Source organism: Heterodontus francisci, unplaced genomic scaffold, assembly GCF_036365525.1.
Source record: "Heterodontus francisci isolate sHetFra1 unplaced genomic scaffold, sHetFra1.hap1 HAP1_SCAFFOLD_113, whole genome shotgun sequence".
NCBI lineage: Eukaryota > Metazoa > Chordata > Chondrichthyes > Heterodontiformes > Heterodontidae > Heterodontus > Heterodontus francisci.
The window spans coordinates 2,336,693-2,364,155 of NW_027141007.1; positions in this window are offsets into that span (position 1 = coordinate 2,336,693).

Genomic DNA, 27,463 nt, shown 5'->3' on the forward strand with positions numbered 1-27,463 from the left:
ATCTAAGTTAACAATTAACTCGAATATAATCCCCTGTGTATTAGTGACGACATCTAATTTCACAATTATGCGGAATATTATCCCCTGTGTATTAGTGATGACATCTAATTGAAAAATTAATCAGAATATAATCCCCTGAGTATTAGTGATGACATCTAATTTAACAATTATGCGGAATATTATCCCCTGCGTATTAGTGATGACATGTAATTGAACACTTAACTGGAATATTATCCCCTGTGTATTAGTGATGACATCTAATTTAACAATTAACTGGAATATTATCACCTGTGTGTTGGTGATGACATCTAATTTAACAATTAACTGGAATATTATCACCTGTGTATCAGTGATGACATCTAATTGAACAATTAACTGGAATATTATCCCCTGTGTATTAGTGATGACATTTAATTGAACAACATACTATAATATTATCCCGTGTATTAGTGATGACATCTAATTTAACAATTTACTGGAATATTATCCCCTGTGTATTAGTGATGACATCTAATTGAACAATTAACCAGAATATTATTCTCTGTGCATGATTGATGACATCTAATTAAACAATTAACCAGAATATTATTCCCTGTGTATTATTGATGGCAGCTAATTTAACAATTAACCAGAATACTCTATCCTGTGTATTAGTGATGACATCTAATTTAACAATTAACTGGAATATTATCACGTGTATGAATGATGACATCTAATTTAAAAATTTACTGGAATATTATCCCCTGTGTATTAGTGATGACATCTAGTCGAACAATTAACTGGAATATTATTCCCTGTGTATTAGTGATGACATCTTATTGAACAATTAACTGGAATATTATCCCCTGTGTATTAGTGTTGACATCTTATTTAACAATTAACTGGAATATTATCACCTGTGTATTAGTGATGATATCTAATTTAACAATTAACTGGAATATTATCCCCTGTGTATTAGTGATGACATCTTATTTAACAATTAACTGGAATATTATCACCTGTGTATTAGTGATGACATCTAATTGAACAAATAACTGGAATATGATCACCAGTGTATTAGTGATGACATCTAATTTAACAATTATGCGGAATATTATCCCCTGTGTATTAGTGATGACATCTAATTTGACTATTATGCGGAATATTATCCCCTGTGTATTAGTGATGACATCGAATTTAACAATTAATCGGAATATTATCCCCTGTGTATTAGTGATGACATCTAATTTAACAATTAACTGGAATATTATCACGTGTATGAGTGATGACATCTAATTAAAAAATTTACTGGAATATTATCCCCTGTGTATTCGTGATGACATTTAATTTAACAATTAACTGGAATATTATCACCTGTGTATTAGTGATGACATCTAATTTAACAATTAACTGGAATATTATCCCCTGTGTATTAGTGATGACATCTAATTTAAAAATTAACTGGAATATTATCCCCTGTGTATTAATGATGACATCTAATTTAACAATTAACTGGAATATTATCCCGTGTGTATTAGTGATGACATCTAATTTAACAATTAACTGGAATATTATCCCCTGTGTATGAGTGATGACATCTAATTTAACAATTAACTGGAATATTATCCCCTGTGTATTAGTGATGACATCTAATTTAACAATTAAATGGAATATTATCATCTGTGTATTATTGATGACATCTAATTTAACAATTAACTGTAATATTATCCCCTGTGTATTAGTGATGACATCTTATTGAACAATTAACTGGAATATTATCCCCTCTGTATTAGTGATGATATCTAATTTAACAATTATCTGGAATATTATCCCCTGTGTATTAGTGATGACATCTAATTTAACAATTAACTGGAATACTATCCCGTGTATTAGTGATGACATCTTATTGAACAATTAACTGGAATATTATCCCCTGTGTATTAGTGATGATATCTAATTTAACAATTATCTGGAATAATGTCCCCTGTGTATTAGTGATGACATCTAATTTAACAATTAACCGGAATATTATCATCTGTGTATTATTGATGACATCTAATTTAACAATTAACTGTAATATTATCCCCTGTGTATTAGTGATGACATCTTATTGAACAATTAACTGGAATATTATCCCCTGTGTATTAGTGATGATATCTAATTTAACAATTATCTGGAATATTATCCCCTGTGTATTAGTGATGACATCTAATTTAACAATTAACTGGAATACAATCCCGTGTATTAGTGATGACATCTTATTGAACAATTAACTGGAATATTATCCCCTGTGTATTAGTGATGATATCTAATTTAACAATTATCTGGAATAATGTCCCCTGTGTATTAGTGATGACATCTAATTTAACAATTAACCGGAATATTATCATCTGTGTATTATTGATGACATCTAATTTAACAATTAACTGTAATATTATCCCCTGTGTATTAGTGATGACATCTTATTGAACAATTAACTGGAATATTATCCCCTGTGTATTAGTGATGATATCTAATTTAACAATTATCTGGAATATTATCCCCTGTGTATTAGTGATGACATCTAATTTAACAATTAACTGGAATACAATCCCGTGTATTAGTGATGACATCTTATTGAACAATTAACTGGAATATTATCCCCTGTGTATTAGTGATGATATCTAATTTAACAATTAACTGGAATACTATCCCGTGTATTAGTGATGACATCTACTTTAACAATTTACTGGAATATTATCCCCTGTGTATTAGTTCTGACATCTAATTTAACAATTAACTGGAATATTATCCCGTGTATTAGTGATGACATCAAATTTAACAATTAACTGGAATATTATCCCGTGTATTAGTAATGACATCTAATTGAACAATTCACTGGAATATTATCCCCTGTGTATTAGTGATGACATCTAATTTAACAATTAACTGGAATAATATCCCCTGTGTATTAGTGATGACATCTAATTTAACAATTAACTGGAATATTATCCCCTGTGTATTAGTGATGACATCTAATTTAAAAATTAACTGGAATATTATCCCCTGTGTATTAGTGATGACATCTAATTTAACAATTAACGGGAATATTATCCCGTGTGTATTAGTGATGACATCTAATTTAACAATTAACTGGAATATTATCCCCTGTGTATTAGTGATGACATCTAATTTAACAATTAACTGGAATATTATCCCCTGTGTATTAGTGATGACATCTAATTTAACAATTAACTGGAATATTATCACCTGTGTATTATTGATGACATCTAATTTAACAATTAACTGTAATATTATCCCCTGAGTATTAGTGATGACATCTAATTTAACCATTATTTGGAATATTATCCCGTGTATTAGTGATGACATCTAATTTAACAATTTACTGGAATATTATCACCTGTGTATTAGTGATGATATCTAATTTAACAATTAACTGGAATATTATCACCTGTGTATTGGTGATGATATCTAATTTAACAAATAACTGGAATATTATCCCCTGTGTATTAGTGATGACATCTAATTTAACAATTAACTGGAATATTGTCCCCTGTGTATTAGTGATGACATCTAATTTAACCATTATCAGGAATATTATCCAGTGTATGAGTGATGAAATCTAATTTAACAATTTACTGGAATATTACCCCCTGTGTATTAGTGATGACATCTAATTTAACAATTAATTGGAATATTATCACCTGTGTATTCGTGATGACATCTAATTTAACCATTAACTGGAATATTATCCCCAGTGTATTAGTGATGACATCTAATTTAACAATTAACTGGAATATTATCCCGTGTAATAGTGATGACATCTAATTTAACAATTAACTGGAATATTATCACCTGTGTATTCGTGATGATATCTAAATTAACAATTAACTGGAATATTATCACCTGTGTATTAGTGATGACATCTAATTTAACAATTAACCAGAATATTATCCCCTGTGTATTAGTGATGACATCTAATTTAACAATTAACTGGAATATTATCCCGTGTATTAGTGATGACATCTAATTTAACAATTAACTGGAATATTATCACCTGTGTATTAGTGATGATATCTAATTTAACCATTAACTGGAATATTATCCCGTGTATTAGAGATGATATCTAATTTAACCATTAACTGGAATATTATCCCGTGTATTAGTGATGATATCTAATTTAACAATTAACTGGAATATTATCACCTGTGTATTAGTGATGATATCAAATGTAACAATTAACTGGAATATTATCACCTGTGTATTAGTGATGATATCTAATTTAACAATTAACTGGAATATTATCACCTGTGTATTAGTGATGACATCTAATTTACCATTAACTGGAATATTATCCCGTGTATTAGAGATGATATCTAATTTAACAATTAACTGGAATATTATCCCCTGTGTATTAGTGATGATATCTAATTTAACAATTAACTGGAATATTATCACCTGTGTATTAGTGATGACATCTAATTTAACAATTAACTGGAATATTATCCCGTGTATTAGTGATGACATCTAATTTAACAATTAACTGGAATATTATCACCTGTGTATTAGTGATGATATCTAATTTAACAATTAACCAGAATATTATCACCTGTGTATTAGTGATGATATCTAATTTAACAATTAACTGGAAAATTATCACCTGTGTATTCGTGATGACATCTAATTTAACAATTAACTGGAATATTATCACCTGTGTATTAGTGATGATATCTAATTTAACAATTAACTGGAATATTATCACCTGTGTATTGGTGATGACATCTAATTTAACAATTAACTGGAATATTATCCCCTGTGTATTAGTGATGATATCCAATTTAACAATTAACTGGAACATTATCCCGAGTATTAGTGATGACATCTAATTTAACAATTAACTGGAATATTATCACCTGTGTATTAGTGATGATATGTAATTTAACAATTAACTGGACTATTATCACCTGTGTATTAGTGATGATATCTAATTTAACAATTAACTGGAATATTATCACCTGTGTATTAGTGATGACATCTAATTTAACAATTAACTGGAATATTATCCCCTGTGTATTAGTGATGACATCTAATTTAACAATTAACTGGAATATTATCCCCTGTGTATTAGTGATGATATCTAATTTAACAATTAACTGGAATATTATCACCTGTGTATTAGTGATGACATCTAATTTAACAATTAACTGGAATATTATCACCTGTGTATTAGTGATGACATCTAATTTAACAATTAACTGGAATATTATCACCTGTGTATTAGTGATGATATCTAATTTAACAATTAACCAGAATATTATCACCTGTGTATTAGTGATGATATCTAATTTAACAATTAACTGGAAAATTATCACCTGTGTATTCGTGATGACATCTAATTTAACAATTAACTGGAATATTATCACCTGTGTATTAGTGATGATATCTAATTTAACAATTAACTGGAATATTATCACCTGTGTATTGGTGATGACATCTAATTTAACAATTAACTGGAATATTATCCCCTGTGTATTAGTGATGATATCCAATTTAACAATTAACTGGAACATTATCCCGAGTATTAGTGATGACATCTAATTTAACAATTAACTGGAATATTATCACCTGTGTATTAGTGATGATATCTAATTTAACAATTAACTGGACTATTATCACCTGTGTATTAGTGATGATATCTAATTTAACAATTAACTGGAATATTATCACCTGTGTATTAGTGATGACATCTAATTTAACAATTAACTGGAATATTATCCCCTGTGTATTAGTGATGACATCTAATTTAACAATTAACTGGAATATTATCCCCTGTGTATTAGTGATGATATCTAATTTAACAATTAACTGGAATATTATCACCTGTGTATTAGTGATGACATCTAATTTAACAATTAACTGGAATATTATCACCTGTGTATTAGTGATGACATCCAATTTAACAATTAACTGGAATATTATCCCGTGTATTAGTGATGATATCTAATTTAACAATTAACTGGAATATTATCACCTGTGTATTAGTGATGATATCTAATTTAACAATTAACTGGAATATTATCACCTGTGTATTAGTGATGACATCTAATTTAACAATTAACTGGAATATTATCACCTGTGTATTGGTGATGACATCCAATTTAACAATTAACTGGAATATTATCCCCTGTATTAGTGATGACATCTAATTTAACAATTAACTGGAATATTATCACCTGTGTATTCGTGATGATATCTAATTAAACAATTAACTGGAATATTATCCCGTGTATTAGTGATGACATCTAATTTAACAATTAACTGGAATATTATCACCTGTGTATTAGTGATGATATCTAATTTAACAATTAACTGGAATATTATCACCTGTGTATTAGTGATGACATCTAATTTAACAATTAACTGGAATATTATCACCCGTGTATTAGTGATGACATCTAATTTAACAATTAACCAGAATATTATCACCTGTGTATTAGTAATGATATCTAATTTAACAATTAACTGGAATATTATCCCGTGTATTAGTGATGATATCTAATTTAACAATTAACTGGAATATTATCACCTGTGTATTAGTGATGACATCCAATTTAACAATTAACTGGAATATTATCACCTGTGTATTAGTGATGACATCCAATTGAACAATTAACTGGAATATTATCCCGTGTATTAGTGATGACATCTAATTTAACAATTAACCGGAATATTATCACCTGTGTATTAGTGATGATATCTAATTTAACAATTAACTGGAATATTAACCCCTGTGTATTACTGATGACATCTAATTTAACAATTAACTGGAATATTATCACCTGTGTATTAGTGATGATATCTAATTTAACAATTAACTGGAATATTATCACCCGTGTATTAGTGATGACATCTAATTTAACAATTAACTGGAATATTATCCCGTGTATTAGTGATGATATCTAATTTAACAATTAACTGGAATATTATCAACTGTGTATTAGTGATGATATCTAATTTAACAATTAACTGGAATATTATCACCTGTGTATTAGTGATGACATCTAATTTAACAATTAACTGGAATATTATCACCCGTGTATTAGTGATGACATCTAATTTAACAATTTACTGGAATATTATCCCGTGTATTAGTGATGACATCTAATTTAACAATTAACTGGAATATTATCACCTGTGTATTAGTGATGATATCTAATTTAACAATTAACTGGAATATTATCACCTGTGTATTAGTGATGACATCTAATTTAACAATTAACTGGAATATTATCACCCGTGTATTAGTGATGACATCTAATTTAACAATTAACCAGAATATTATCACCTGTGTATTAGTAATGATATCTAATTTAACAATTAACTGGAATATTATCCCGTGTATTAGTGATGATATCTAATTTAACAATTAACTGGAATATTATCACCTGTGTATTAGTGATGACATCCAATTTAACAATTAACTGGAATATTATCACCTGTGTATTAGTGATGACATCCAATTGAACAATTAACTGGAATATTATCCCGTGTATTAGTGATGACATCTAATTTAACAATTAACCGGAATATTATCACCTGTGTATTAGTGATGATATCTAATTTAACAATTAACTGGAATATTAACCCCTGTGTATTACTGATGACATCTAATTTAACAATTAACTGGAATATTATCACCTGTGTATTAGTGATGATATCTAATTTAACAATTAACTGGAATATTATCACCCGTGTATTAGTGATGACATCTAATTTAACAATTAACTGGAATATTATCCCGTGTATTAGTGATGATATCTAATTTAACAATTAACTGGAATATTATCAACTGTGTATTAGTGATGATATCTAATTTAACAATTAACTGGAATATTATCACCTGTGTATTAGTGATGACATCTAATTTAACAATTAACTGGAATATTATCACCCGTGTATTAGTGATGACATCTAATTTAACAATTTACCAGAATATTATCACCTGTGTATTAGTGATGATATCTAATTTAACAATTAACTGGAATATTATCCCGTGTATTAGTGATGATATCTAATTTAACAATTAACTGGAATATTATCACCTGTGTATTAGTGATGATATCTAATTTAACAATTAACTGGAATATTATCACCTGTGTATTAGTGATGACATCTAATTTAACAATTAACTGGAATATTATCACCTGTGTATTAGTGATGATATCTAATTTAACAATTAACTGGAATATTATCACCTGTGTATTAGTGATGACATCTAATTTAACAATTAACTGGAATATTATCACCCGTGTATTAGTGATGACATCTAATTTAACAATTAACCAGAATATTATCAGCTGTATATTAGTGATGATATCTAATTTAACAATTAACTGGAATATTATCCCGTGTATTAGTGATGATATCTAATTTAACAATTAACTGGAATATTATCACCTGTGTATTAGTGATGATATCTAATTTAACAATTAACTGGAATATTATCACCTGTGTATTAGTGATGACATCTAATTTAACAATTAACCTGAATATTATCCCCTAAGTATTAGTGATGATATCTAATTTAACAATTAACTGGAATATTATCACCTGTGTATTAGTGATGACATCTAATTTAACCATTAACTGGAATATTATCCCGTGTATTAGTGATGACATCTAATTTAACAATTAACTGGAATATTATCACCTGTGTATTAGTGATGATATCTAATTTAACAATTAACTGGAATATTATCACCTGTGTATTAGTGATGACATCTAATTTAACAATTAACCTGAATATTATCCCCTAAGTATTAGTGATGATATCTAATTTAACAATTAACTGGAATATTATCACCTGTGTATTAGTGATGACATCTAATTTAACCATTAACTGGAATATTATCCCGTGTATTAGTGATGACATCTAATTTAACAATTTACTGGAATATTATCCCCTGAGTATTAGTGATGACATCTAATTTAACCATTATTTGGAATATTATCCCGTGTATTAGTGATGACATCTAATTTAACAATTTACTGGAATATTATCACCTGTGTATTAGTGATGATATCTAATTTAACAATTAACTGGAATATTATCACCTGTGTATTGGTGATGATATCTAATTTAACAAATAACTGGAATATTATCCCCTGTGTATTAGTGATGACATCTAATTTAACAATTAACTGGAATATTGTCCCCTGTGTATTAGTGATGACATCTAATTTAACCATTATCAGGAATATTATCCCGTGTATGAGTGATGAAATCTAATTTAACAATTTACTGGAATATTACCCCCTGTGTATTAGTGATGACATCTAATTTAACAATTAATTGGAATATTATCACCTGTGTATTCGTGATGACATCTAATTTAACCATTAACTGGAATATTATCCCCAGTGTATTAGTGATGACATCTAATTTAACAATTAACTGGAATATTATCCCGTGTAATAGTGATGACATCTAATTTAACAATTAACTGGAATATTATCACCTGTGTATTCGTGATGATATCTAAATTAACAATTAACTGGAAAATTATCACCTGTGTATTAGTGATGACATCTAATTTAACAATTAACCAGAATATTATCCCCTGTGTATTAGTGATGACATCTAATTTAACAATTAACTGGAATATTATCCCGTGTATTAGTGATGACATCTAATTTAACAATTAACTGGAATATTATCACCTGTGTATTAGTGATGATATCTAATTTAACCATTAACTGGAATATTATCCCGTGTATTAGAGATGATATCTAATTTAACCATTAACTGGAATATTATCCCGTGTATTAGTGATGATATCTAATTTAACAATTAACTGGAATATTATCACCTGTGTATTAGTGATGATATCAAATGTAACAATTAACTGGAATATTATCACCTGTGTATTAGTGATGATATCAAATTTAACAATTAACTGGAATATTATCACCTGTGTATTAGTGATGACATCTAATTTACCATTAACTGGAATATTATCCCGTGTATTAGAGATGATATCTAATTTAACAATTAACTGGAATATTATCCCCTGTGTATTAGTGATGATATCTAATTTAACAATTAACTGGAATATTATCACCTGTGTATTAGTGATGACATCTAATTTAACAATTAACTGGAATATTATCCCGTGTATTAGTGATGACATCTAATTTAACAATTAACTGGAATATTATCACCTGTGTATTAGTGATGATATCTAATTTAACAATTAACCAGAATATTATCACCTGTGTATTAGTGATGATATCTAATTTAACAATTAACTGGATAATTATCACCTGTGTATTCGTGATGACATCTAATTTAACAATTAACTGGAATATTATCACCTGTGTATTAGTGATGATATCTAATTTAACAATTAACTGGAATATTATCACCTGTGTATTGGTGATGACATCTAATTTAACAATTAACTGGAATATTATCCCCTGTGTATTAGTGATGATATCCAATTTAACAATTAACTGGAACATTATCCCGAGTATTAGTGATGACATCTAATTTAACAATTAACTGGAATATTATCACCTGTGTATTAGTGATGATATGTAATTTAACAATTAACTGGACTATTATCACCTGTGTATTAGTGATGATATCTAATTTAACAATTAACTGGAATATTATCACCTGTGTATTAGTGATGACATCTAATTTAACAATTAACTGGAATATTATCCCCTGTGTATTAGTGATGACATCTAATTTAACAATTAACTGGAATATTATCCCCTGTGTATTAGTGATGATATCTAATTTAACAATTAACTGGAATATTATCACCTGTGTATTAGTGATGACATCTAATTTAACAATTAACTGGAATATTATCACCTGTGTATTAGTGATGACATCTAATTTAACAATTAACTGGAATATTATCACCTGTGTATTAGTGATGATATCTAATTTAACAATTAACCAGAATATTATCACCTGTGTATTAGTGATGATATCTAATTTAACAATTAACTGGAAAATTATCACCTGTGTATTCGTGATGACATCTAATTTAACAATTAACTGGAATATTATCACCTGTGTATTAGTGATGATATCTAATTTAACAATTAACTGGAATATTATCACCTGTGTATTGGTGATGACATCTAATTTAACAATTAACTGGAATATTATCCCCTGTGTATTAGTGATGATATCCAATTTAACAATTAACTGGAACATTATCCCGAGTATTAGTGATGACATCTAATTTAACAATTAACTGGAATATTATCACCTGTGTATTAGTGATGATATGTAATTTAACAATTAACTGGACTATTATCACCTCTGTATTAGTGATGATATCTAATTTAACAATTAACTGGAATATTATCACCTGTGTATTAGTGATGACATCTAATTTAACAATTAACTGGAATATTATCCCCTGTGTATTAGTGATGACATCTAATTTAACAATTAACTGGAATATTATCCCCTGTGTATTAGTGATGATATCTAATTTAACAATTAACTGGAATATTATCACCTGTGTATTAGTGATGACATCTAATTTAACAATTAACTGGAATATTATCACCTGTGTATTAGTGATGACATCCAATTTAACATTTAACTGGAATATTATCCCGTGTATTAGTGATGATATCTAATTTAACAATTAACTGGAATATTATCACCTGTGTATTAGTGATGATATCTAATTTAACAATTAACTGGAATATTATCACCTGTGTATTAGCGATGACATCTAAATTAACAATTAACTGGAATATTATCACCTGTGTATTGGTGATGACATCCAATTTAACAATTAACTGGAATATTATCCCCTGTATTAGTGATGACATCTAATTTAACAATTAACTGGAATATTATCACCTGTGTATTCGTGATGATATCTAATTAAACAATTAACTGGAATATTATCCCGTGTATTAGTGATGACATCTAATTTAACAATTAACTGGAATATTATCACCTGTGTATTAGTGATGATATCTAATTTAACAATTAACTGGAATATTATCACCTGTGTATTAGTGATGACATCTAATTTAACAATTAACTGGAATATTATCACCCGTGTATTAGTGATGACATCTAATTTAACAATTAACCAGAATATTATCACCTGTGTATTAGTAATGATATCTAATTTAACAATTAACTGGAATATTATCCCGTGTATTAGTGATGATATCTAATTTAACAATTAACTGGAATATTATCACCTGTGTATTAGTGATGACATCCAATTTAACAATTAACTGGAATATTATCCCGTGTATTAGTGATGACATCGAATTTAACAATTAACTGGAATATTATCACCTGTGTATTAGTGATGACATCCAATTGAACAATTAACTGGAATATTATCACCTGTGTATTAGTGATGACATCTAATTTAACAATTAACCGGAATATTATCACCTGTGTATCAGTGATGATATCTAATTTAACAATTAACTGGAATATTAACCCCTGTGTATTAGTGATGACATCTAATTTAACAATTAACTGGAATATTATCACCTGTGTATTAGTGATGATATCTAATTTAACAATTAACTGGAATATTATCACCCGTGTATTAGTGATGACATCTAATTTAACAATTAACTGGAATATTATCCCGTGTATTAGTGATGATATCTAATTTAACAATTAACTGGAATATTATCACCTGTGTATTAGTGATGATATCTAATTTAACAATTAACTGGAATATTATCACCTGTGTATTAGTGATGACATCTAATTTAACAATTAACTGGAATATTATCACCCGTGTATTAGTGATGACATCTAATTTAACAATTAACCAGAATATTATCACCTGTATATTAGTGATGATATCTAATTTAACAATTAACTGGAATATTATCCCGTGTATTAGTGATGATATCTAATTTAACAATTAACTGGAATATTATCACCTGTGTATTAGTGATGATATCTAATTTAACAATTAACTGGAATATTATCACCTGTGTATTAGTGATGACATCTAATTTAACAATTAACCTGAATATTATCCCCTGTGTATTAGTGATGATATCTAATTTAACAATTAACTGGAATATTATCACCTGTGTATTAGTGATGACATCTAATTTAACCATTAAATGGAATATTATCCCGTGTATTAGTGATGACATCTAATTTAACAATTTACTGGAATATTATCCCCTGTGTATTAGTGATGACATCTAATTTAACAATTAACTGGAATATTATCACCTGTGAATTAGTGATGATATCTAATTTAACAATTAACTGGAATATTATCCCGTGTATTAGTGATGATATCTAATTTAACAATTAACTGGAATATTATCACCTGTGTATTAGTGATGATATCTAATTTAACAATTAACTGGAATATTATCCCGTGTATTAGTGATGATATCTAATTTATCAATTAACTGGAATATTATCACCTGTGTATTAGTGATGACATCTAATTTAACCATTAACTGGAATATTATCCCGTGTATTAGTGATGACATCTAATTTAACAATTAACTGGAATATTATCCCGTATATTAGTGATGACATCTAATTTAACAATTAACTGGAATATTATCACCTGTGTATAAATGATGACATCTAATTTAACAATTAACTGGAATATTATCACCTGTGTATTAGTGATGATATCTAATTTAACAATTAACTGGAATATTATCACCTGTGTATTAGTGATGACATCTAATTTAACAATTAACTGGAATATTATCACCCGTGTATTAGTGATGACATCTAATTTAACAATTTACCAGAATATTATCACCTGTGTATTAGTGATGATATCTAATTTAACAATTAACTGGAATATTATCCCGTGTATTAGTGATGATATCTAATTTAACAATTAACTGTAATATTATCACCTGTGTATTAGTGATGATATCTAATTTAACAATTAACTGGAATATTATAACCTGTGTATTAGTGATGACATCTAATTTAACAATTAACTGGAAAATTATCACCTGTGTATTAGTGATGATATCTAATTTAACAATTAACTGGAATATTATCACCTGTGTATTAGTGATGACATCTAATTTAACAATTAACTGGAATATTATCACCTGTGTATTAGTGATGACATCTAATTTAACAATTAACCAGAATATTATCACCTGTATATTAGTGATGATATCTAATTTAACAATTAACTGGAATATTATCCCGTGTATTAGTGATGATATCTAATTTCACAATTAACTGGAATATTATCACCTGTGTATTAGTGATGATATCTAATTTAACAATTAAGTGGAATATTATCACCTGTGTATTAGTGATGACATCTAATTTAACAATTAACCTGAATATTATCCCCTGTGTATTAGTGATGATATCTAATTTAACAATTAACTGGAATATTATCACCTGTGTATTAGTGATGACATCTAATTTAACCATTAACTGGAAAATTATCCCGTGTATTAGTGATGACATCTAATTTAACAATTTACTGGAATATTATCCCCTGTGTATTAGTGATGACATCTAATTTAACAATTAACTGGAATATTATCACCTGTGAATTAGTGATGATATCTAATTTAACAATTAACTGGAATATTATCCCGTGTATTAGTGATGATATCTAATTTAACAATTAACTGGAATATTATCACCTGTGTATTAGTGATGATATCTAATTTAACAATTAACTGGAATATTATCACCTGTGTATTAGTGATGACATCTAATTTAACAATTAACTGGAATATTATAATATTATCACCTGTGTATTAGTGATGATATCTAATTTATCAATTAACTGGAATATTATCACCAGTGTATTAGTGATGACATCTAATTTAACCATTAACTGGAATATTATCCCGTGTATTAGTGATGACATCTAAGTTAACAATTAACTGGAATATTATCCCGTATATTAGTGATGACATCTAATTTAACAATTAACTGGAATATTATCACCTGTGTATTAGTGATGACATCTAATTTAACCATTAACTGTCATATTATCCCGTGTATTAGTGATGATATCTAATTTAACAATTAACTGGAATATTATCCCGTGTATTAGTGATGACATCTAATTTAACAATTAACTGGAATATTATCACCTATGTATTAGTGATGATATCTAATTTAACAATTAACTGGAATATTATCCCGTGTATTAGTGATGATATCTAATTTAACAATTAACTGGAATATTATCCCGTGTATTAGTGATGATATCTAATTTAAAAATTAACTGGAATATTATCACCTGTGTATAAATGATGACATCTAATTTAACCATTAACTGGAATATTATCCCGTGTATTAATGATGACATCTATTTTAATAATTTACTGGAATATTATCCCCTGTGTATTAGTGATGACATCTAATTTAACAATTAACTGGAATATTATCACCTGTGTATTAGTGATGACATCCAATTTAACAATTAACTGGAATATTATCCCGTGTATTAGTGATGACATCAAATTTAACAATTAACTGGAATATTATCACCTGTGTATTAGTGATGATATCTAATTTTACAATTAACTGGAATATTATCACCTGTGTATTAGTGATGACATCTAATTTAACAATTAACTGGAATATTATCCCCTGTGTATTAGTGATGACATCCAATTTAACAATTAACTGGAATATTATCCCGTGTATTAGTGATGACATCTAATTTAACAATTAACCAGAATATTATCACCTGTGTATTCGTGATGACATCTAATTTAACAATTAACTGGAATATTATCCCCTGTGTATTATTGATGACAGCTAATTTAACAACTTACTGGAATATTGTCCCCTGTGTATTAGTGATGATATCTAATTTAACCATTAACAGGAATATTATCCCGTGTATTAGTGATGACATCTAATTTAACAATTTACTGGAATATTATCCCCTGTGCATCAGTGATGAAATCTAATTTAACAATTAACTGGAATATTATCACCTGTGTATTAGTGATGACACCTAATTTAACAATTTACTGGAATATTATCCCCTGTGTATTAGTGATGACATCTAATTTAACAATTAACTGGAATATTATCACCTGTGTATTAGTGATGATATCTAATTTAACAATTAACTGGAATATTATCCCGTGTATTAGTGATGATATCTAATTTAACAATTAACTGGAATATTATCACCTGTGTATTAGTGATGATATCTAATTTAACAATTAACTGGAATATTATCACCTGTGTATTGGTGATGACATCTAATTTAACAATTAACTGGAATATTATCCCCTGTGTATTAGTGATGATATCCAATTTAACAATTAACTGGAACATTATCCCGTGTATTAGTGATGACATCTAATTTAACAATTAACTGGAATATTATCACCTGTGTATTCGTGATGATATGTAATTTAACCATTAACTGGACTATTATCACCTGTGTATTAGTGATGATATCTAATTTAACAATTAACTGGAATATTATCACCTGTGTATTAGTGATGACATCTAATTTAACAATTAACTGGAATATTATCACCTGTGTATTAGTGATGATATCTAATTTAACAATTAACTGGAATATTATCCCGTGTATTAGTGATGATATCTAATTTCACAATTAACTGGGATATTATCACCTGTGTATTAGTGATGATATCTAATTTAACAATTAACTGGAATATTATCACCTGTGTATTAGTGATGACATCTAATTTAACAATTAACCAGAATATTATCACCTGTGTATTAGTGATGATATCTAATTTAACAATTAACTGGAATATTATCCCGTGTATTAGTGATGATATCTAATTTCACAATTAACTGGGATATTATCACCTGTGTATTATTGATGACATCTAATTTAACAATTTACTGGAATATTACCCCCTGTGTATTCGTGATGATATCTAATTTAACAATTAACTGGAATATTATCCCCTGTGTATTGGTGATGATATCTAATTTAACAATTAACTGGAATATTATCCCCTGTGTATTAGTGATGATATCTAATTTAACAATTAACTGGAATATTATCCCCTGTGTATTAGTGATGATATCTAATTTAACAATTAACTGGAATATTATCACCTGTGTATTAGTGATGATATCTAATTTAACAATTAACTGGAATATTATCACCTGTGTATTAGTGATGACATCTAATTTAACAATTAACCAGAATATTATCACCTGTGTATTAGTGATGATATCTAATTTAACAATTAACTGGAATATTATCACCTGTGTATTAGTGATGACATCTAATTTAACAATTAACTGGAATATTATCACCTGTGTATTAGTGATGATATCTAATTTAACAATTAACTGGAATATTATCCCGTGTATTAGTGATGATATCTAATTTCACAATTAACTGGGATATTATCACCTGTGTATTAGTGATGATATCTAATTTAACAATTAACTGGATATTATCCCGTGTATGAGTGATGACATCTAATTTAACAATTAACCAGAATATTATCACCTGTGTATTAGTGATGATATCTAATTTAACAATTAACTGGAATATTATCCCGTGTATTAGTGATGATATCTAATTTCACAATTAACTGGGATATTATCACCTGTGTATTATTGATGACATCTAATTTAACAATTTACTGGAATATTACCCCCTGTGTATTCGTGATGATATCTAATTTAACAATTAACTGGAATATTATCCCCTGTGTATTGGTGATGATATCTAATTTAACAATTAACTGGAATATTATCCCCTGTGTATTAGTGATGATATCTAATTTAACAATTAACTGGAATATTATCCCCTGTGTATTAGTGATGATATCTAATTTAACAATTAACTGGAATATTATCACCTGTGTATTAGTGATGATATCTAATTTAACAATTATTTGGAATATTATCACCTGTGTATTAGTGATGACATCTAATTTATCAATTAACTGGAATATTATCACCTGTGTATTAGTGATGACATCCAATTTAACAATTAACTGGAATATTATCCCGTGTATTAGTGATGATATCTAATTTAACAATTAACTGGAATATTATCACCTGTGTATTAGTGATGATATCTAATTTAACAATTAACTGGAATATTATCACCTGTGTATTAGTGATGACATCTAATTTAACAATTAACTGGAATATTATCACCTGTGTATTGGTGATGACATCCAATTTAACAATTAACTGGAATATTATCCCCTGTATTAGTGATGACATCTAATTTAACAATTAACTGGAATATTATCACCTGTGTATTAGTGATGATATCTAATTAAACAATTAACTGGAATATTATCCCGTGTATTAGTGATGACATCTAATTTAACAATTAACTGGAATATTATCACCTGTGTATTAGTGATGATATCTAATTTAACAATTAACTGGAATATTATCACCTGTGTATTAGTGATGACATCTAATTTAACAATTAACTGGAATATTATCACCCGTGTATTAGTGATGACATCTAATTTAACAATTAACCAGAATATTATCACCTGTGTATTAGTAATGATATCTAATTTAACAATTAACTGGAATATTATCCCGTGTATTAGTGATGATATCTAATTTAACAATTAACTGGAATATTATCACCTGTGTATTAGTGATGACATCCAATTTAACAATTAACTGGAATATTATCCCGTGTATTAGTGATGTCATCGAATTTAACAATTAACTGGAATATTATCACCTGTGTATTAGTGATGACATCCAATTGAACAATTAACTGGAATATTATCCCGTGTATTAGTGATGACATCTAATTTAACAATTAACCGGAATATTATCACCTGTGTATTAGTGATGATATCTAATTTAACAATTAACTGGAATATTAACCCCTGTGTATTAGTGATGACATCTAATTTAACAATTAACTGGAATATTATCACCTGTGTATTAGTGATGATATCTAATTTAACAATTAACTGGAATATTATCACCCGTGTATTAGTGATGACATCTAATTTAACAATTAACTGGAATATTATCCCGTGTATTAGTGATGACATCTAATTTAACAATTAACTGGAATATTATCACCTGTGTATTAGTGATGATATCTAATTTAACAATTAACTGGAATATTATCCCGTGTATTAGTGATGACATCTAATTTAACAATTAACTGGAATATTATCACCTGTGTATTAGTGATGATATCTAATTTAACAATTAACTGGAATATTATCACCCGTGTATTAGTGATGACATCTAATTTAACAATTAACTGGAATATTATCCCGTGTATTAGTGATGACATCTAATTTAACAATTAACTGGAATATTATCACCTGTGTATTAGTGATGATATCTAATTTAACAATTAACTGGAATATTATCACCTGTGTATTATTGATGACATCTAAATTAACAATTAACTGGAATATTATCACCCGTGTATTAGTGATGACATCTAATTTAACAATTAACCAGAATATTATCACCTGTATATTAGTGATGATATCTAATTTAACAATTAACTGGAATATTATCCCGTGTATTAGTGATGATACCTAATTTAACAATTAACTGGAATATTATCACCTGTGTATTAGTGATGATATCTAATTTAACAATTAACTGGAATATTATCACCTGTGTATTAGTGATGACATCTAATTTAACAATTAACCTGAATATTATCCCCTGTGTATTAGTGATGATATCTAATTTAACAATTAACTGGAATATTATCACCTGTGCATTAGTGATGACATCTAATTTAACCATTAACTGGAATATTATCCCGTGTATTAGTGATGACATCTAATTTAACAATTTACTGGAATATTATCCCCTGTGTATTAGTGATGACATCTAATTTAACAATTAACTGGAATATTATCACCTGTGAATTAGTGATGATATCTAATTTAACAATTAACTGGAATATTATCCCGTGTATTAGTGATGATATCTAATTTAACAATTAACTGGAATATTATCACCTGTGTATTAGTGATGACATCTAATTTAACAATTAACTGGAATATTATAATATTATCACCTGTGTATTAGTGATGATATCTAATATATCAATTAACTGGAATATTATCACCTGTGTATTAGTGATGACATCTAATTTAACCATTAACTGGAATATTATCCCATGTATTAGTGATGACATCTAATTTAACAATTAACTGGAATATTATCCCGTATATTAGTGATGACATCTAATTTAACAATTAACTGGAATATTATCACCTGTGTATTAGTGATGACATCTAATTTAACCATTAACTGTAATATTATCCCGTGTATTAGTGATGATATCTAATTTAACAATTAACTGGAATATTATACCGTGTATTAGTGATGACATCTAATTTAACAATTAACTGGAATATTATCACCTATGTATTAGTGATGATATCTAATTTAACAATTAACTGGAATATTATGCCGTGTATTAGTGATGATATCTAATTTAACAATTAACTGGAATATTATCCCGTGTATTAGTGATGATATCTAATTTAAAAATTAACTGGAATATTATCACCTGTGTATAAATGATGACATCTAATTTAACAATTAACTGGAATATTATCACCTGTGTATTAGTGATGATATCTAATTTAACAATTAACTGGAATATTATCACCCGTGTATTAGTGATGACATCTAATTTAACAATTAACTGGAATATTATCCCGTGTATTAGTGATGATATCTAATTTAACAATTAACTGGAATATTATCACCTGTGTATTAGTGATGATATCTAATTTAACAATTAACTGGAATATTATCACCTGTGTATTAGTGATGACATCTAATTTAACAATTAACTGGAATATTATCATCCGTGTATTAGTGATGACATCTAATTTAACAATTTACCAGAATATTATCACCTGTGTATTAGTGATGATATCTAATTTAACAATTAACTGGAATATTATCCCGTGTATTAGTGATGATATCTAATTTAACAATTAACTGTAATATTATCACCTGTGTATTAGTGATGATATCTAATTTAACAATTAACTGGAATATTATCACCTGTGTATTAGTGATGACATCTAATTCAACAATTAACTGGAAAATTATCACCTGTGTATTAGTGATGATATCTAATTTAACAATTAACTGGAATATTATCACCTGTGTATTAGTGATGACATCTAATTTAACAATTAACTGGAATATTATCACCCGTGTATTAGTGATGACATCTAATTTAACAATTAACCAGAATATTATCACCTGTATATTAGTGATGATATCTAATTTAACAATTAACTGGAATATTATCCCGTGTATTAGTGATGATATCTAATTTAACAATTAACTGGAATATTATCACCTGTGTATTAGTGATGATATCTAATTTAACAATTAACTGGAATATTATCACCTGTGTATTAGTGATGACATCTAATTTAACAATTAACCTGAATATTATCCCCTGTGTATTAGTGATGATATCTAATTTAACAATTAACTGGAATATTATCACCTGTGTATTAGTGATGACATCTAATTTAACCATTAACTGGAATATTATCCCGTGTATTAGTGATGACATCTAATTTAACAATTTACTGGAATATTATCCCCTGTGTATTAGTGATGACATCTAATTTAACAATTAACTGGAATATTATCACCTGTGAATTAGTGATGATATCTAATTTAACAATTAACTGGAATATTATCCCGTGTATTAGTGATGATATCTAATTTAACAATTAACTGGAATATTATCACGTGTGTATTAGTGATGATATCTAATTTAACAATTAACTGGAATATTATCACCTGTGTATTAGTGATGACATCTAATTTAACAATTAACTGGAATATTATAATATTATCACCTGTGTATTAGTGATGATATCTAATTTATCAATTAACTGGAATATTATCACCTGTGTATTAGTGATGACATCTAATTTAACCATTAACTGGAATATTATCCCGTGTATTAGTGATGACATCTAATTTAACAATTAACTGGAATATTATCCCGTATATTAGTGATGACATCTAATTTAACAATTAACTGGAATATTATCACCTGTGTATTAGTGATGACATCTAATTTAACCATTAACTGTAATATTATCCCGTGTATTAGTGATGATATCTAATTTAACAATTAACTGGAATATTATCCCGTGTATTAGTGATGACATCTAATTTAACAATTAACCGGAATATTATCACCTATGTATTAGTGATGATATCTAATTTAACAATTAACTGGAATATTATCCCGTGTATTAGTGATGATATCTAATTTAACAATTAACTGGAATATTATCCCGTGTATTAGCGATGATATCTAATTTAAAAATTAACTGGAATATTATCACCTGTGTATAAATGATGACATCTAATTTAACCATTAACTGGAATATTATCCCGTGTATTAGTGATGACATCTATTTTAACAATTTACTGGAATATTATCCCCTGTGTATTAGTGATGACATCTAATTTAACAATTAACTGGAATATTATCACCTGTGTATTAGTGATGACATCCAATTTAACAATTAACTGGAATATTATCCCGTGTATTAGTGATGACATCAAATTTAACAATTAACTGGAATATTATCACCTGTGTATTAGTGATGATATCTAATTTAACAATTAACTGGAATATTATCACCTGTATTAGTGATGATATCTAATTTAACAATTAACTGGAATATTATCACCTGTGTATTAGTGATGACATCTAATTTAACAATTAACTGGAATATTATCCCCTGTGTATTAGTGATGACATCCAATTTAACAATTAACTGGAATATTATCCCGTGTATTAGTGATGACATCTAATTTAACAATTAACCAGAATATTATCACCTGTGTATTCGTGATGACATCTAATTTAACAATTAACTGGAATATTATCCCCTGTGTATTATTGATGACAGCTAATTTAACAACTTACTGGAATATTGACCCCTGTGTATTAGTGATGATATCTAATTTAACCATTAACAGGAATATTATCCCGTGTATTAGTGATGACATCTAATTTAACAATTTACTGGAATATTATCCCCTGTGCATCAGTGATGAAATCTAATTTAACAATTAACTGGAATATTATCACCTGTGTATTAGTGATGACATCTAATTTAACCATTAACTGGAATATTATCCCGTGTATTTGTGATGACATCTAATTTAACAATTTACTGGAATATTATCCCCTGTGTATTAGTGATGACATCTAATTTAACAATTAACTGGAATATTATCACCTGTGTATTAGTGATGACATCTAATTTAACAATTAACTGGAATATTATAATATTATCCCCTGTGTATTAGTGATGATATCTAATTTAACAATTAACTGGAATATTATCACCTGTATTAGTGATGATATCTAATTTAACAATTAACTGGAATATTATCACCTGTGTATTAGTGATGACATCTAATTTAACAATTAACTGGAATATTATCCCCTGTGTATTAGTGATGACATCCAATTTAACAATTAACTGGAATATTATCCCGTGTATTAGTGATGACATCTAATATAACAATTAACCAGAATATTATCACCTGTGTATTCGTGATGACATCTAATTTAACAATTAACTGGAATTTTATCCCCTGTGTATTATTGATGACAGCTAATTTAACAATTTACTGGAATATTGTCCCCTGTGTATTAGTGATGATATCTAATTTAACCATTAACTGGAATATTATCCCGTGTATTAGTGATGACATCTAATTTAACAATTTACTGGAATATTATCCCCTGTGCATCAGTGATGAAATCTAATTTAACAATTAACTGGAATATTATCACCTGTGTATTAGTGATGACATCTAATTTAACCATTAACCGGAATATTATCCCGTGAATTAGTGATGACATCTAATTTAACAATTTACTGGAATATTATCCCCTGTATATTAGTGATGACATCTAATTTAACAATTAACTAGAATATTATCACCTGTGTATTGGTGATGATATCTAATTTAACAATTAACTGGAATATTATCCCGTGTATTAGTGATGATATCTAATTTCACAATTAACTGGAATATTATCACCTGTGTATTAGTGATGATATCTAATTTAACAATTAACTGGAATATTATCACCTGTGTATTAGTGATGACATCTAATTTAACAATTAAATGGAATATTATAATATTATCCCCTGTGTATGAGTGATGACATCTAATTTAACAATTAACTGGAATATTATCACCTGTATTAGGGATGATATCTAATTTAACAATTAACTGGAATATTATCACCTGTGTATTAGTGATGACATCTAATTTAACAATTAACTGGAATATTATCCCCTGTGTATTAGTGATAACATCCAATTTAACAATTAACTGGAATATTATCCCGTGTATTAGTGATGACATCTAATTTAACAATTAACCAGAATATTATCACCTGTGTATTCGTGATGATATCTAATTTAACCATTAACAGGAATATTATCCCGTGTATTAGTGATGACATCTAATTTAACAATTTACTGGAATATTATCCCCTGTGCATCAGTGATGAAATCTAATTTAACAATTAACTGGAATATTATCACCTGTGTATTAGTGATGACATCTAATTTAACCATTAACTGGAATATTATCCCGTGTATTTGTGATGACATCTAATTTAACAATTTACTGGAATATTATCACCTGTGTATTAGTGATGATATCTAATTTAACAATTAACTGGAATATTATCACCTGTGTATTAGTGATGACATCTAATTTAACAATTAACTGGAATATTATAATATTATCCCCTGTGTATTAGTGATGATATCTAATTTAACAATTAACTGGAATATTATCACCTGTGTATTAGTGATGACATCTAATTTAACAATTAACTGGAATATTATAATATTATCACCTGTGTATTAGTGATGATATCTAATTTATCAATTAACTGGAATATTATCACCTGTGTATTAGTGATGACATCTAATTTAACCATTAACTGGAATATTATCCCGTGTATTAGTGATGACATCTAATTTAACAATTAACTGGAATATTATCTCGTATATTAGTGATGACATCTAATTTAACAATTAACTGGAATATTATCACCTGTGTATTAGTGATGACATCTAATTTAACCATTAACTGTAATATTATCCCGTGTATTAGTGATGATATCTAATTTAACAATTAACTGGAATATTATCCCGTGTATTAGTGATGACATCTAATTTAACAATTAACTGGAATATTATCACCTATGTATTAGTGATGATATCTAATTTAACAATTAACTGGAATATTATCCCGTGTATTAGTGATGATATCTAATTTAACAATTAACTGGAATATTATCACCTGTGTATTAGTGATGACATCTAATTTAACAATTAACTGGAATATTATCACCTGTGTATTAGTGATGACATCTAATTTAACCATTAACTGGAATATTATCCCGTGTATTAGTGATGACATCTAATTTAACAATTTACTGGAATATTATCCCCTGTGTATTAGTGATGACATCTAATTTAACAATTAACTGGAATATTATCACCTGTGTATTAGTGATGACATCTAATTTAACAATTAACTGGAATATTATAATATTATCACCTGTGTATTAGTGATGATATCTAATGTATCAATTAACTGGAATATTATCACCTGTGTATTAGTGATGACATCTAATTTAACCATTAACTGGAATATTATACCGTGTATTAGTGATGACATCTAATTTAACAATTAACTGGAATATTATCTCGTATATTAGTGATGACATCTAATTTAACAATTAACTGGAATATTATCACCTGTGTATTAGTGATGACATCTAATTTAACCATTAACTGTAATATTATCCCGTGTATTAGTGATGATATCTAATTTAACAATTAACTGGAATATTATCCCGTGTATTAGTGATGACATCTAATTTAACAATTAACTGGAATATTATCACCTATGTATTAGTGATGATATCTAATTTAACAATTAACTGGAATATTATCCCGTGTATTAGTGATGATATCTAATTTAACAATTAACTGGAATATTATCACCTGTGTATTAGTGATGACATCTAATTTAACAATTAACTGGAATATTATCACCTGTGTATTAGTGATGACATCTAATTTAACAATTAACTGGAATATTATCCCGTGTATTAGTGATGACATCTAATTTAACAATTTACTGGAATATTATCCCCTGTGTATTAGTGATGACATCTAATTTAACAATTAACTGGAATATTATCACCTGTGTATTAGTGATGATATCTAATTTAACAACTAACTGGAATATTATCCCGTGTATTAGTGATGATATCTAATTTAACAATTAACTGGAATATTATCACCTGTGTATTAGTGATGATATCTAATTTGACAATTAACTGGAATATTATCACCTGTGTATTAGCGATGACATCTAATTTAACAATTAACTGGAATATTATAATATTATCACCTGTGTATTAGTGATGATATCTATTTTATCAATTAACTGGAATATTATCACCTGTGTATTAGTGATGACATCTAATTTAACCATTAACTGGAATATTATCCCGTGTATTAGTGATGACATCTAATTTAACAATTAACTGGAATATTATCCCGTATATTAGTGATGACATCTAATTTAACAATTAACTGGAATATTATCACCTGTGTATTAGTGATGACATCTAATTTAACCATTAACTGTAATATTATCCCGTGTATTAGTGATGATATCTAATTTAACAATTAACTGGAATATTATCCCGTGTATTAGTGATGACATCTAATTTAACAATTAACTGGAAAATTATCTCCTACGTATTAGTGATGATATCTAATTTAACAATTAACTGGAATATTATCCCGTGTATTAGTGATGATATCTAATTTAACAATTAACTGGAATATTATCCCGTGTATTAGTGATGATATCTAATTTAAAAATTAACTGGAATATTATCACCTGTGTATAAGTGATGACATCTAATTTAACCATTAACTGGAATATTATCCCGTGTATTAGTGATGACATCTAATTTAACAATTAACTGGAATATTATCACCTGTGTATTAGTGATGACATCCAATTTAACAATTAACTGGAATATTATCCCGTGTATTAGTGATGACATCAAATTTAACAATTAACTGGAATATTATCACCTGTGTATTAGTGATGATATCTAATTTAACAATTAACTGGAATATTATCACCTGTATTATTGATGATATCTAATTTAACAATTAACTGGAATATTATCACCTGTGTATTAGTGATGATATCTAATTTAACAATTAACTGGAATATTATCCCTTGTGTATTAGTGATGACATCCAATTTAACAATTAACTGGAATATTATCCCGTGTATTAGTGATGACATCTAATTTAACAATTAACCAGAATATTATCACCTGTGTATTCGTGATGACATCTAATTTAACAATTAACTGGAATATTATCCCCTGTG